The sequence below is a fragment of the Vipera berus genome (assembly GCF_964194415.1).
Source record: "Vipera berus genome assembly, chromosome: 6".
Classification (NCBI taxonomy): Eukaryota; Metazoa; Chordata; class Lepidosauria; order Squamata; family Viperidae; genus Vipera; species Vipera berus.
In genome coordinates, this window is record NC_138208.1 from 70,846,939 (window position 1) to 70,863,585 (window position 16,647).

Sequence of the window (16,647 nt, forward strand, 5' to 3'; positions counted from 1 at the left end):
CCAAACGTCAGCAGGTCTCCGGACGGCGGCAGCTTGGGAGAGGTGTGCGCGCACTCTCCAAACCGCCGCCATCCCGTTTGCACAGCTGCCGTGAACGCGGCAGGTCTCCGGATGGGACGGCGGCGGCTTGGAGAGGTGCGTGCGCACCTCCGCCCTTCGAAAAGGTGCGCGCGCACCTCTCGGAACGGGCGGTGCCACTCTCCATTTGGAGAGGTGCGCGCGCATCACTGCCTGTTCGAAGAGGTGCGTGCGCACTGGGCGGCTGGGAGCCGCAGGAGACGGCTCAAAGAGCCGCATGCGGCTCCGGAGCCGCGGGTTGCCGACCTGTGGCCTACGGATACAGACAGGTGGCTTTACTTTACGTTGGTCAGAATACAAGTTCTTTATTGGTGTATTTTGAGAAAAGAGAATATTATCAACTGAACTTTTTCTCACATGGGAACCACTGAGAATCACTCTGGGTCAATGACTGTATAGGTAGACCGCACCTAATGGCAGTTGGGTCTCGTACATCTGCCACTAAGGGACACAGTCATTAAGTGCAATGTCACGGGACTGCACCAGCTTATAACAGTAGTTGTGACAGTTTGTGTTGCTGTTGTTAAGCAAATCTTGCACGATTATCAGGCGTGATGTTACACAATTGTCATTTGGAACTTCCGACTGGCTTCCCATGACTTGCTTGTGGGAACTGGCAGTGAGAGCCTCAAACCGTGATCGTGTGACTATAAGATTCTGCAACCATTGTAATTGTAAACTGGTTGCTAGGGGCTTGAATTGCAATCAACTATGCGGAACGGTTATAAATCCCCTCATTCATTGCCGTCGTAACTTTGAATTGTCACCAGTGGTTGTTAAATGAGGACTACCTATATTAACATGTGGAAATGAGTATGCCTCTGTTATTGCTTTAGAAAAATGTATGTATAAACCAGTTAGCATTATGTATTGTTGGTTCTAGTTCTGGGTAGTTGTGGACATTTTTGTACCAGTAGATTGTGACTGCAAAATCCTGACCACCACTAGAGGGATACATAAAATCCTAACACTTTGCTGAAATCTAGTGGCTGGCTAGATTTCTGCTGCCGAGATCAATCTTCTGGATCCCAGATCCTACATTCTGGTATTAATGATAAATTCATTAGGTGGTTTTTAGCTTGCTATAATAGAGGGACACTGATATACAGCCCTCCTCACATCAATGCCTCCTTAAGTAACACCAGCTGCCTGCAATTAGTGCAGGTTCGAGTCCCACCAGGCTCAAGGTTGACTCAGCCTTCCATCCTTCCGAGGTAGGTAAAATGAGGACCCAGATTGTTGGGGGCAATAAGCTGACTTTGTAAAAATGCCGCTTGGGGGGCCCTCGAAAGCCCTAATAAGCAGGCATATACATAGAATGAAGGCTATTGCTAAGCACATTGATTTGTGCTTTAGATTGTAAGCCGCTCTGAGTCTTCGGAGAAGGGCGGGATATAAATGGGAATTAAAAAAATATCTGTAAGAATAGCTATGTAATATACACAGAATAACTGTTATAATCGTTTGTGACTCTGTGCTGTAAACTATAACTCTGTTACAGTAGTTTTATATCACAAAGCCTTCAGTTTGTGTAAATCAGTTTTCTTTGTAGAGAAGAATGTTAATATTAATATAGCATTACAGGATATCTGGCTCTTACTTACACATTACCTCATAATCAAACATCAACCACCAAAAATACAATATACAAAGGCACCAACTTGTACATTTACACAGATTTAAATTTAGAAATATCAGTATAATTTTAAAAAAACATGATCAATCTCAGGAAAAAAGAACACAAGGACACGCATATAGTGTTGATCCAAATGTAATTTGCTCAGCTTGGCATAGCATGTTGTATAAATTGTTCTGGTTGGTGGGCAGAAACTTATAACTTAGCACAATGTGTGAGCCCACCCACCACAAAGAAATAAATCATGGTGCAAATTACAATATGGCTTATATGAAAGTAAATAAGTGAAATGTTTGTGATGCTTTTGCACAACCTCAGTCAGTGCGTCTTTATTCTTTATTCTCAATAGGTAGAGAGACTTTCAAATATATGCCTTGACTCAGATTGGTATTTTTGATAAAATACTTTTTTTATGTTCTGCTTTGTTTTTGCTAGAGAAGATAAATAAAGGTAAAGGTAAAGGTTACCCCGCACATGCGTGCTAGTTGTTTCCGACTCTAGGGGCCGGTGCTCATCTCCGTTTCAAAGCCGAAGAGCCAGCGCTTGTCCGAGGACGTCTCCGTGGTCATGTGGCCGGCATGACTGGACGCCAAAGGCGCACGGAACGCTGTTACCTTCCCACCGGAGTGGTCCCTATTTTTCTACTTGCATTTTTACGTGCTTTCGAACTGCTAGGTTGGCAGAAGCTGGGACGAGTAACAGGCGCTCACTCTGCTACGCGGCACTCGGGATTTGACCCGCCAAACTGCCGACCATCTGATCGACAAGCTCAGCGTCCTAACCCACTGAGCCACCGCGTCCCTGAGAGAAGATAAATGGGAAGATACAAAATAAGATGCAGCAAAAATAAACCAGAAAGATAAACAGAAGCTAGCAGGATACAATGTGTTTTTTTAGCTGTCTTATTCTTAATCAATGCCTGGAAATTTATTGGCGTGATGCAACAACGCTGGGGCAAAATTCAATAGACTTCTGTTAGATGATCAGAATGGCCCTTTAAAAATCAATAACCAGTTTTCAGTGATGTACATCACACAGAACAAAATGACCCTGTGAGAATAAAATAAGGATGGAGAAACTCTTATGGTAGACTTCACTTGCTTACTACAGTCAAGAATTTTAAATAAAATAATACATTCCTTGGTTTTTGAAACTATTTGCATAAAAAAGGGAAGAGGGAATTGTCTTTCAAAAAAGACAAAATTGTCTTCCTTCACAGCTTGAAGGAAGAGTCTTGTTCAGCCTTCTTCAAGATGGCTATGCTTTCTCTTTCTGAATCTATGCATTCTCTTTGACCACTGTAACCATGATTTGTTCTCATTACCGTCTTCTGATATATTGTCCAGAGTTAGAACTTAACACAGTGAGAAAAACTGGTTCCCTTCTTCGTACTCTTATTTACTCTATTCTTCTGGTTTAGAGATGCTCTAGACTTCTTGTATGGAGTACTGCAAACATGCTCAATTGTACATGGGGTTGCCCTTGAAAAGCATTTGAAAACTTCAGCGGGTGCAAAATGCAACTGCATGGGGTAGTAAATGGGTCGGATATCCAACACACGCAACACCAGTACTGAGTGAGCTTCATCGGTTGCCTGCGTGGTTCCAGGTACAATTCAAGGTGATGGTTGACACCTTTAAAGTCTTTTGTTGTTTCAGAGTGGGTTACCTGAGGGACTGTCTTCTTCCACCTGTTTGTACCCATCCAGTCTGGCAAGCTGGGCATGTTACTAGTCCATCAGTCAAGGAATATGACTGACAGGGAATAGGAATTGTGCCTTATTTTCTGTAGCCCGCTGGAGTTTAGAATGACCCTGATCTTGTTGGCTTTTTGTAAAGCCTTGATAACCTGGCTTTGTGTCCAGACCTGGGGCTTCAAGGGTATGTTTTCCTGGCTATGTTTTCTTCTATGATAATATTATTTTTGGCTGCCATATATATTTAATTTTGTACTATATTGTAACTATTTTAAATTGTTTTATGATTGTTCACTGTGCAGAGTCGCTTGCTTGGGATAGGTGGCTATAGAAATTGTATAATGAATGAATGAATAAATAAACAAATAAATAATAACCCCCAGTTTGTTGGTTTATAGCTTGTTGAATAAGACATGAATTTGCCAGGTTTGTATGGTGGACTAATCCACAGTTTAAAAATGCTCAAGTTCAGTTTTTCGAAATATGAAGATTCAAGCAACTACTAAGGTTAACAGTGCCCTAAAGAATTTTTTATATCTACCCCTACGTGATAACCCCCAATGAATTAAAAGCAAAGATTACTTCTCAATTACAGTGCATTATGTTCCCCCCCTTTTTTGCATAAGCAGATTATGCTTTGATGAAGAATACATTTTCCACTAGGTACGGTTAGCAGCTGCTTTTGTATCTATTTAGCACTTTTTCTATGGAGGATTTTCTCTGTAACCTTAATGAAAATTCAGAGAAAAATATTGTTCCAGAAAGATAACCATCTTAGGTATAGAAAGAGAAATTGGATGAGGAAGTTCTATCAATGTTTAGTGTCCTCTGTATATTTAAGTTCTGCTTAATTCTGCTGGAGATTTCAGATTGTCCTAAATTGCCTTAAAGACTTTAGAATCCTTTTTGGCGAACGGAGGAATATCAGCTGATCTTTGTATAGTGATTCTTTTGTCCTTGTCCATTTTGCAAGGCATATTCATATGCCTTCTACTTATTAGAGAAATTATTACAATGTATTTTAATTTTGGCATTGTTTTTTTGGCTCCCCAGCCCCCAAATGTGTTTGCTTTGCTTGCTATTTCTCCTTGACAACCTTTATATTGATTAGCTGCATATTTTTAGCAACAGTAAACAGCCATTAGTCATGTGGGTGGCTTGTGGAATTAATATATGTAATTTTTGTAAACTTTATGTGGTGTTTGACATAGATGGAATGAAGAATTTAAAAAAGTTCCCAGATTCAAAAAGTCATAGAGCAAGCATAGGTTTTAGTGCTTCTTAGGAATACAATCCTCAAAATGAATGAGATTGGAGGTGTGCATTCCTAAGCATCAAATAGATGTAAATAGTTAAAATCAAGCTCACTCTCTGAGAAGATCTCCAATGAGGAGAAGACCAGATTGGGCACTGAAAGAACTGCGCCCAAGTTTGGCCATGACTGGCTGCGTGGTCATAGTTAAATGACTTTCAACTCAAGATGTCCATTTTAAATATAAGTGTGACCATCTATTAATTAGACAAGACACAAGCAGCATTTTATTGGCTAGGAGTGTTCACTGGCCACAGGAATGTGACATGTTTATAAAATGGATAAGACGGTATCATACCCATGAGCATGGATGACATTAAAGTACATTAACTTTATTTTAGGGCTTATTCTACAATGGTTATGTATTCCTTGCCTCAAACAAGATAAATTACGTCCTCAATTTCAGCAGCATGACCAAAGAAGCAGGGGGCAGAAAGTCCTGAGGCATGTGTATCCTCCAAATTTGTAGACTTCAATTTTCAGAATTCCCTGCAATGGCTTTTCTGCTCAGAATGTCTAAGAATTAAAGTACATGTATCTGTGGGTGCCTGGGATAAGGAAGACCAGATTATAACTTGCCTTGATTTCCCTTTTTTTCAAAGTGTTGATCCATGTGGTTGCAACAAGAATTGACCAAGTGACTTGTTGCCCAAGCCTGGCATTGTAGGCTGAGAGAGAAGGACTGGCCAAGTCACCCAGACAGCTTTCATGGCTAAGGCAAAATTAGAACTCATTGTTCTGGTTTCTGGCCTAGTGCCTTAACCACTAGACCAAACTGACCCTCATAAATAGTCTCAAATATTCTACAATAACTCAGTTACTCTAAATAGGGTTTCAGTCGTGACAGAAAAAGTTGGGTCTTCTAATGATAGAACTCCTTCCCTGCTGAGTTATAATTATCCTCAACTTTACAAATGTTTAAATCCCCCTCCTTATTTTTTAGGGATCGTTTTCTGGAATTGGTGGGAAATATAGGTGGGGTTATAATTAGAGAAGGGACGCAGTGGCTCAGTGGGTAAGGACGCTGAGCTTGTCGATCAGATGGTCGGCAGTTTGGTGGGTCGAATCCCGAGTGCCGTGTAACAGAGTGAGCGCCTGTTACTCATTCCAGCTTCTGCTAACCTAGCAGTTCGAAAGCACATAAAAATGCAAGTAGAAAAATAGGGACAACTACAGTGGGAAGGTAACAGCGTTCTGTGCGCCTTTGGCGTCTAGTCATGCCGGCCACATGACCACAGAGACGTCCTCGGACAAGCACTGGCTCTTCGGCTTTGAAACGGAGATGAGCACCGGCCCCTAGAGTCGGAAACGACTAGCACGCATGTGCGGGGGAACCTTTACCTTTATATAATTAGTTGTTTAAAGCCTTGTTCAAAGTAAGCTTTTTCTATTCATTTTTTGAGTTATTAAAACTAGTCCTATTTTAGTTTCATTATATCATCTTTTACTTTTTGCACATTTTGTTATATTTCTCCCAAGACAATGATAATGACCTAAAATTATAATCAGGAGGATAATTATTTAACTTAGAGAAGGAAAAGAACATACTGAGAAATTAGAATTTTGGGGAGGGGTCGAAGTATACTATATTATCAAAGAGATGGGGAAAATGAATAACTGAACACTTTCAGACTTACGGTAATCCTGTCTAAAAGAAATTCCAGCCTCCAAGAAATTCAAAGTCTGGATTTCAGGTTACATGCCTAAGATAAATTACATGAAAACCCAGGTCCTTTGATAAGTCCACACTGTGGGATAAGAGGAAAGAAAGAGAAGAGGACAACCAGCAGCAAAGTGGATTGACTTGATTTCAGCAGGGAAGGGCTTTGTTAGGAGACCTGAAGGGCTAGATTGAAGACACTTATTCTCCAGGGATTATGTTACCTAGAAATCGATGTGGCAATGATATGGACACTAATTTGGAAAGAAGATCTTCTTAGCTTAATAAAAATTGAGAGTGATCCTATCATGAGGTAGAATAAACATAGTGCCAGAAGAGATCAATGCCATAACTGTGGATGGAAAAAGTTGGGAAGGTCAAGGAGAGGTACATCATGTTCCAGTTAGATGCTATGCGTTTCCAGGCTGGCTTATATTCCTCAGGAAAGGAGATGACTTTATTCTTGAAGCAAGATTCAACAGCCACTTTGGTGTTGTCTGGACTTGGAACTAGAAGGTTGAGGTCAAGCATCCTGCTTGGTTTCAGCTTCAGGAAGCAATTGTTTGAAGACAGTTCTTACTTGTCAGTAGATAGCTCACTTATCTTCCGAATATGTGGAAGGTACTTACTCACTAAACTTGTGCTGTTGCTCCATTATAACACAAGGCCGTACTGATCAGCACAAAGAAGCATCTCATACAAAGCACATTCATCTCCACCCTATGTTACCAGTGCCAAACATGGACACTTGCAATAAAGCATAAGCAAAAGTTAGTCACCACAGAAATGAGATGTTTGAGGAAAGCTGCCAGAGCTATCGTAAGGGATAAAATAAAAAAATGATATCATAAGAGAAAGAAATGGAATAGAACCAATCTTAAATTACTTACAAAGACAGCAAGTGAAGTGGTTTGCTCACCTGGAGAGAATGTCTTGGGATTCTATACCATACAAGGCACATACAGGAGAAGGCCAAAGAACACCGGGCAGACCCAGAAGAAGGTGGAGAGACAACATCAAAGACACGCTACAAAAGCATCAAATAACAATGATTTAAGGGCACCAGAAGTATAAGAATCAGAAGTCCCTCAACACCTGAAGTGGTAAAAGAGGAAGTAAAGAAGAAGAAGCTCCATTATGTTTTCATAATAAAACACATAGCTGGGAAGCCATTTTTACAAGCACAATGAGGAAATCTTTTGGCATTTGACTGTAGTAGATATTTTCTGCAGTCCCTTCTTTAAGCTTCATGGTTCAAATATTATGCATCAGCTCCTTGCTCTTGCTTGGACTACCATTATAATGAATAAGTGTCTGGTACAGATATTTATTTTTATTGCCTCCATTTTAATCTAGCTGCTTCCTACATAAACATTTGTCTATACACACATTAGAAAACAACCCATCACCCAATTAAAATTGTATTAATCCATAAAGCAACTGGCAGCAAAAATGTCAGGCTCCAAACTTCACTATTATACCATAAACCAACCAGAGAACTAAATGCAGTGGAAAGAAGCACCAGTAATTAAACTATAAAATCTGAAAATCCAGAATACTGTAATTGTAGATCGACTTGTATGCAGGGGGGTAGGAATACATATTTTCTTAGGAAAAACTATATTGATGCTTTCTAAAGAATTATATATTGATACTTTCTAAAGAACTTGTTGTTGAATAATAGAATGCTGTACTATTATTAATATTTGATTAATAATTGGATTTTGATGCTGGCTGAATCCAGCTGAATATTTCGTTAATTATCAAAGTGAGCAGAGAGAAGAATAAAGAACTTAGAAAAAAAAACAAATATAGAATGAGTGGGTAAAAAAGTTTTGTACAATAGATAATTCTAAGTGGGCTTAATTGGATATTAATGTAATAGAATACATTGATATATTGATCAAAAGATACTCATAGAGATTTATTACAGTAATTATTGGAACACTTTGATTGTTTTAGTAAATCCCTGGTGGTTCAGAAGGAATATTCAGCAAGTGCAACCTTAGGCTTTCATAACATTTATTAGTACTTGGAAGAAATCATAGGAGTGTCTCTGGGGGTAGAGAGATCAAAAAGTCAAGTCAGTGACTGTGATCCCCCATCTTGACTTTTTTGATCTTTCTCTTGCAGATGCCCCTCTGCCCTAGTTACATCTATGTATGGAACTGAGGTTCTTTTCCAATTAGAACTATATATCCATTCCATTTTCCAGTGTGTATGACTGACATTAAGACAATTTTGTCTTAATTCACCAGATTAGAAAGTAAGAGACCATGAGTTCAAGTCCAGCCTTAGCTATAAAAGCCGACTGGGTGACTTTGAGCCAGTCGTTCTCTCTCAGCCCAGCTTACCTTACAGTGCTATTATTGTGGGAAAAATCGGAAGAGGAAGGTTGGATTCTGTTGCCTTGAGTTGTTTGTCAACTCACATGAGTAGCGGGCCAGCATGCACACGGATGTATGCACAGCTCAACTTGCAGTCGAGCTGCATGTGCATGCACGTGTGCGTTGGCCTGCCATTCTCATGTCCCGGTTCCCCTCTCCCCCCTCAGCTGTGCCGCCAAGTCGCACAGGTTGGTGACCACTGTTCTATATCACTCCAAAATTAATTGCAAGGCAAAAGTGAGAAAATAATTCAAAAATTAAAGTGATGGTGAATGAATGTTCAGTTAGCATTAATTTGCCAGTGGCAGACTATACTGCTCAGACAAGGGAACAAGAACTAAACACTTCATTTTTAAAGTAAGATGCATCAACTGTGGTGCTGCCAAGATCAAACTACATTAATTATTCTTTTTCCTCCAATATGCTGAGTTTGGAATAACTTTTCACTAGAGGCCTGCCTAGTAAAGTGAGGATATTTTTGCACCTCTCTATCAGTTCCACAGTTATGTCACCACAATAGCTCTGGAACTACTACCAAGAAAAGTGAAACTATCAGTATTCCACATATATTTCATGTCTATGGTCTTGTTGGCCTCTTTAGCCCAGCATCTTGTTTCCATAGTGGCCAACAAGATATCCTTGAGAACACAATTAGCAAGAGCTCTTCTTTGGCTTCCTAGTAGCAAACACCCCAAATTTTGAAGATGGTCACAACACTGTTTTTCTTCTGTGTAAAATCTAGAGCTTCTAATCAAGTTGAGGGCTGTCATTACATTCTTCAACCATAGCTTTGGATGGAAGACAATCTGCCACTCCCACCCATTTGTGCTTGCCCCATTATTCTCCCCTACAGACACTTTCTTACCATTCACTTTCTGGCCAGCACCCTTGTAGATGACACTCAGAGAGAATCCATTGTGTTGTGAGGTTGCCTAATAGTTACTATATCCATTTCTCGCAGTATCTATAAGGTAAAGGTAAAGGTTCCCCTACACATACGTGCTAGTTGTTTCCGACTCTAGGGGCCGGTGCTCATCTCCATTTCAAAACCGAAGAGCCAGCGCTTGTCCGAGGACGTCTCTGTGGTCATGTGGCCGGCATGACTAGACGCCAAAGGCGCACAGAATGCTGTTACCTTCCCACCGCAGTGGTCCCTATTTTGCTACTTGCATTTTTACGTGCTTTCGAACTGCTAGGTTGGCAGAAGCTGGGACGAGTAACAGGCGTTCACTCTGTTACGTGGCACTCGGGATTCGACCCGCCAAAGTGCCGACCTTCTGATTGACAAGCTCAGCGTCCTAACCCACCGAGCCACCACGTATCTATAGAGAGCCACAAAGATCACCTTGGAGAAGCTCTGTGTCGACAGCAGTTAACAAAACACGAATTAATCCTGGTAAGGAAGAAGGCATTAGAAAGAAGCTTAAAAAGGCCAAGCCTTGATGCTCTTTGGTATAAGAGGGAAGGAAGGGAAAATGCTGGCAGGCTTTGTTATTATAACTTACCTTAATAAAGTAGATTTCCAGTATTTCTGGTGGAGTCTGATTCCTGACATGGCTACCTCAAAAGGCTGATAGTATCTCTCTGAGGGACCCTCTGAGCAATGCTTCACTAATGAACAAACATCTACAAAGAGCTCTATTCTATTCCTTAGATGCAAAGAAGTGGATGTTCTGGGAAGCTTCCACAGAATAAAGAATGAGCATTTGGCTTCAGGTTGTTCTCATCCTGCACCCAGTATGGCTGCTTCGTCAGTAGGGCCAGTCCAAATATTCTGATGACCTGATCTTTAGGGCTGAACCATGCCCTGTATGAAAAAAATGTCTTCCTTTATTTGATAAACCCAGACTCTAGTATTACAAATTATTTAGTGTTATATTATGAAAGCCAGTTTGATTTGGTGACTAAGACACCAAGCTAGAAAGCAGAAGATTGAATTTTTTTCTATTTCCTTAGCTATAAAAGCCAGCTGGGTGAACTTGGGCTAGTCACTGTCTCTCAGCCCAACTCCTCACATGGTTATATATCTATGGAAATACACCTTTGGGGTGCCTCACATGGGGGTTGTTGTCAGGAAAATAGGAGGAGGAAGGAGTATTAGGTAAGTTTGCTGCCAAGAGTAATTTGTAAAAAAATAATAATAATTGAAGGCGGGATACAAATAAAGAAATAAAATAAAATTTAAAAAAATAGATGAAGAAAAACTTTTCCCATTTTCTGTACACTGAATCAAAATGTGAGCGGTGCTGAGAGTCCCTTTGCTATGGTTTTAGTCATGGAACAGTAAAGTATATAAAGGCATGGATTTATATTTAGAAAATAACTGGTCTCTAGGAAATTGCAAAGCACTTCTGACTGAGGCACTATGAAGCACAAATCAAGTTCATAGTACCAAGTTATGTTCCTATATACTCATTCTAAATTACTCAAAACCTTTCGTTTATTTTCCCATCAACATCTGGGGTGCTTCAAATGTTTGTGTCTTAACAGCAATTTGTAGATGCAGCCTCCCCCTCCCCCCCACACAATTTACCTTTTCTGTTTAAACCAAGGGTCCATAATCCTTATTGTCTGACATCATAGTAGTGTGTCTATAGCAACAGATTATGATACTGGAACAAAGAATTCTGTCAAACAGAAGGAAGGCTCAGGTTACTGTATTGGGGAGTAACAATGCATAATAATATTCCTGTGTTCAAATTCACAGGACAGCTAGTCTGATTTCAGTTCTGCTATGTAAGGAAAAAGCAACTCAGATATGTGGGTTTTGCTCAGAGTAATAGGAAGAGGTACTGTTATGGTAGACCTAAGTCAGAATTCCAAAGTTCTTAAGCATTTTTAGTCACTTTCAGGAGATTCCGGACTCAGTGTATATTTATACAATCCCTTAAAGGAAGCTTACTCTTTCGCTGGCTGTTAGCTACAAAATTATTGGACATTCCTCAGCTGCCAATTTCACACCTGCCCAATAGCTGTTTGATGTTTAGGTTGTGTATTTTATTTTTAGATGTGAATAGAAAACGTTTCTGTGAAAGCAACCAATACGTATTCTGGAGACACATGGGTTGGCCAGATGGTTAAATTGGAGAGCTGTGACTGGCTGACTTGTGGAGTGTATGCTTTGTGATGATTTGGGATTTCAGCTATAAAAACATACAGCATGGCAGAGCCTAGCCATTCAGCTCTCTCTGGCATGGTGTCCTCCAGATGGATTGGGATTTATGATCATGTTAGCTGGGACCATTGCAGCTGCAGTCTATGTAGAAAGTTCCAGATTGGAAAAATATACTAACAGATCCAGCAGGAAACTTTTCTTCTTGACAGTGCCAGGAAATGGAGGTAAATGTTTTAAAAACAAACATGTCTCAATCTTGGGGAGGAGTTAATAACGTTAATCTGCAATTCTGCATTTTTATCAGTTGGACTAATAAAATAGTTGAAGCATCTAAAGAGGAGAAGCACAGATGGAAAGCTGCAGATGAACACCCCACCCCCACCACCCCCAGTGGAATGCACACATTGTAGGAGTGAACTTAACTTCACTGCCGAATACAGTGTAAACACACAAGGGTCTCACACTTGAATTGTAGTGCAATGAACCAGGTAGTTTGAACAGTTTGGAAGAGAGTGGGGAAAAGGTCATTTCAAATCCAATTTGCATCAGGAAGAAGCATTAGTAGTTTGACTGTACTACATCCTAACCTTTGAATGAGAAATGCCAGCCCTTAGTATTAACAGGGCTGGGGAAAGCATCCTTCATGAAACTATGGGGGAAATGCTCTTCATTCCTATGGACATATTAAATAAATTTTAATAGTCTTAACTCAGTAAGAAGCAGCTTCTTTCCTTCCTCAGTTCTGCTACTGACAATGTCCAGTAAACTTACTAGCAACTTTATTATACTACATGATACTCTACTATGTGTTTGTGCCAACAATAATGGAAATTGTTTCTTTTGTGGGAAGCTGTGGCTTGGAGGTCTACAAACATAGAAGGGCAGACTGATAATATTTCAACTAATTAAGTAGATAGACATTAGCAGCTAAAATGAGGTGGGGGCATGTTAAATTATTAAATCCAGGCCTTAAAATCACCTAACTTGCACCACTGCATTTATACAACTGGGATCAGTGTTAGTGGGAGGAGGAGCAGTGAGATGGATAAAAACAAATGCTTTCTTGGTAGCTTTCTGAATCTGGAGGTCTGTCTAATGCAGGGGTAGGCAACCTTGGCTCTTTTATGACTCGTGGTCTTCAACTCCCAGACTTCCTGAGCCAGCCAGTTGAAGTCCCCGAGTCATAAAAGAGCCAAGATTGCCTACCCCTGGTCTAATGCCTTACATCTGAGTGGTGACATAAACTTTATGAGGAAAGTGTTTGATCTGATATTTATTTTGACTAATGTTTCTGCTTTTCTAATGCAGCCTTAATTGGTGTACATTTGATTGATTTTGCTTTTTAATTTTCACTATGCTGATTGAATCATAGGCAGTAGAAATTTTCAGAAATCAATTTGCTATTATAGAATTGGGTCATAGCTCCTTTTCCCCCCAGAATGGTAGCTGATGCATGAGAAAGGTCAGTCATTGGGGACAATATGCTTACTCTGTAAACCACTTAGAGAGTGTTGTAAAGCACTATGAAGTGGTATATAAGTCTAAGTACTATTGCTATTGCTATCATAACGAGACAGACAAGACAGAATCAAAACTGGGTAGAATTTATAGCATTGCATAGCCTTGTCCTTTCATCTGATCAATATCTATGGAATAAATTGGAGTGTTCATTACAGTCTGCCCTGCCACTTGCATGCTGACAAACTATACCAAATTCCACAAATGTTTTAATTTTGCAAGGCAGTATTCTATTGCTTCATAGCTGCAAAACAGACAAATGCACACAGTATGTTGCTGAATTGGGTATGCCTAGGTACTGTGCTGATTGACTAGATACAGTTGGAGGCAAGCTGTTTACTTCAGGATTATGCTATAAATAGATTTTTCAGCAGGATGTCATTAGGCCTAAATCCCAGTAGTATCCTCTAATTAAAGGAGATTCCAAATATATAAAATCTGTATTCTCAGAAAACAGCCTCTAATACTTGGCATGCCTGTTATAGCTACAGTTTGTTTTGCAGATCTGGATTTTTTGCCCATCATCTGGCTGAACTATTAGTTTTTTCACCAAGGGAAACTGCTCTTGGGGGGGGAGAAGTAACTCTAGAGGAAAAGACAGTATATTTTACTATGAATACATTTTAAACTAATTCCTTTTCAAGAGGAATTGTTAACCCACAGGCCCATTTGGGTTAAACTAAGTACAAATTTAAGGCATCTGTGGATTTCAGAGCATTCTTTTAAAAATGGAGTGGGGAAATGCAGTATTGAGCCTATCCAGAGATGATGAGATATTAGAATCCTTTCCACTCATTGTAATCCTTTCAGATGGAGGAAACTTTCTCAAAACAATGAAAGATTCTGTGGAGACTACATGCCTATGCAATTGGCTTTCTTGGCACAATTTAGATAGTATTCCCTTCTTCATAGATGATTTTTTAATATCCTGTAACAGCCTCATCTCCTATCCAAGTTCTAGTTGGATCTGATGCTACTTAAATTTTCTTGGATTATCCAAGATTTAAAATCTTAAAATGCTTTGGATGTCTTATAAGCTCTCATCAGCCATGCCTTTCAAATATTTAGTATGCATATTCTAGGGCAGCGGTCCCCACCCTTTCCAGCTTGGCAGCCTGACACCGTGTGTGTGTGTGTGTGTGTGTGTGTGTGTGTGTGTGAGTGGCAGGTATGTGCACTGCTTCATTTATGCAAGCGGCATGTGCTCTCCACTTGCGCGGATGGAGCTTCATGCGCAAGCACAACCATCCTCTGCTCACGCAAGTAGAGCTTCACACGCCTGTGCCTGCCCATTTCTCCTGCAGCCCAGTTTCAAACAGGCTGCAGCCTAGTAGTGGGCCACGGCCCAGGGTTTGGGGACTCGTGATCAAGGGCACATAGCAAGTAAGTTTAACTGTCCTATAGAAATAATAAGTGGTCCTCTCTTTCTTCTGTAGTGAAAAGAATCATGAAACTAATGAGAGGGAAACAAATATGGTCTCACCTTAAACACTGTGAAGAGATATTTTGGCCCTACCTCACCTAGTTTCTTAACAAGGAAAGGGAATATGCCAACTAAACATCCCAAGATTTTCAAATAAATGTTCTACTTTTTTTTCAGAGTTGTTCCCATATTTGATTTTATGCGCTTCTGTTTGTCATGGCCGTGAAGCCCCAAAGAACAATATACAGCTGCATCTGGCCATTGTCACCCATTTAGCACTGCTTAGGGAACATGTGTAGCTTACAGAATGCCACAGTCACAGGTGACCTTTGCTCCCTATATTTAAAACCTATTATTTCTGACAACAGTCAGAATAGAGGATTTGACAATACTTTTAAGGTTTGTTATACTAAACAAGGCTCTTGGCCTTTCTGCTAATATAATATTATTTACATTGGTTCTGGGTTAATTATTTCTAGAAACTTTTTAAATACCTTTTTCGAGAACCACAGATTTTGCAAGTTGGAGGCCAGGAACTATACCTGTACTTATTCATACAATATTTAGTGATACCTACAAAATGAGTCAGATATTTCCTAATCCTAAATAGAGGTGCCAGGGAAATCTGGACATATCTGAGTTGCCTCAGGGTTCATGAGCTAATAAGGAGTGGGCTTTTTCTATATTGGTGTAAAGTACTTCCTAGAGAAGCTTAGCTGAAGTTCATCTGTTTCGTTCTCTTTTTTCCCCCAAAACAAGAAAAGTCCTTCCGTTTTAAAAACCCATACTCATGACTTTTGGATCTTTGTGCTATTGTTGATCTCCTTCAAGTGATGTTGGTTTATCTTGTAAAGCTTTTATTATAAATTATTTCACGTTCTAACAAATTTAACCTTTAATTAAGAGCTTTGACTACTGGGTGGTATAGAAATATAATGCATATATATAAAATAGGTGCTCTGTCCCTAAACAATAGTTCCTTTTCTGAAAAAATCTCTGCTATTGATCACATTTTGCATTTTGTTAGGTTCCCATTTAATACATACTAACTGACAGAGCCAATTTGGACTGAAAGCTGTGAATTTGGTCAACGCCTAGATGGGACATTGTTCAAATTCTGAAAAAGGGTGGACTGATGAGAGGGGAGTAAACTCTTGCCATTTATTAAATTTGTCATTTGGGGCTCAGCTGAAGAGTAAAACCCCTTATCTTGGCATGGTTAATATATCAAATTTATTTTCAGTTTTTCAGTCTACAATATTCTTCTGAAAACTAAATAATAATTTCAACACCAATTGTTCTCATTGTTTAGTTCTCAGATTTATATCTGCCTTTTACCTGAAGAGTCCTCTAGATAGGTTCCAGTAGATTGCAGGCTAAGTATGTGTACATATGTGCACATGCAAACATACAATCCAAACACATACAACCCTGCACAGAAGTCATGAGTTGTTTTGCATTTGTTGCGATTCAAAAACCTCTCTCATTCTGCAGCTCAACACCACTCACCATAGCTTGGAAAGGGTAATTGTTCATTCTTCGTGTGGTGGATAGGATACACAGGTCTCCAAATGGATTTTGATGGAACTAGAATGTGCTTGTCTTGAGTTCAGAAATCCTGATTATTATTATTTTGCAATTGAATTTATGTCAAGTCTTTGCCAATGTGATGCCTTTCCTAAGCATTTGGAATTACAATACCAATTATTCCCAACCAGTGGTTTCCAGTTATCAGAAAGACTGAATGCTCTAAAAAATTTGGAAGGCATCTCATTGAGAAAGGCTGTTAAAACATAGGGAAGAGAGTTCTCTCAGCCTTAAG

The 16,647-nt window shown here is 39.8% G+C and overlaps 1 protein-coding gene across 1 annotated transcript in view; it reads left to right on the forward strand.

The window, feature by feature from the left end:
- The window catches only part of HIPK2 (homeodomain interacting protein kinase 2), a 146,117-nt gene that overhangs the window by 12,285 nt on the left and 117,185 nt on the right, over positions 1-16,647 (forward strand). The gene's annotated exons all lie outside the window — the stretch shown is intronic.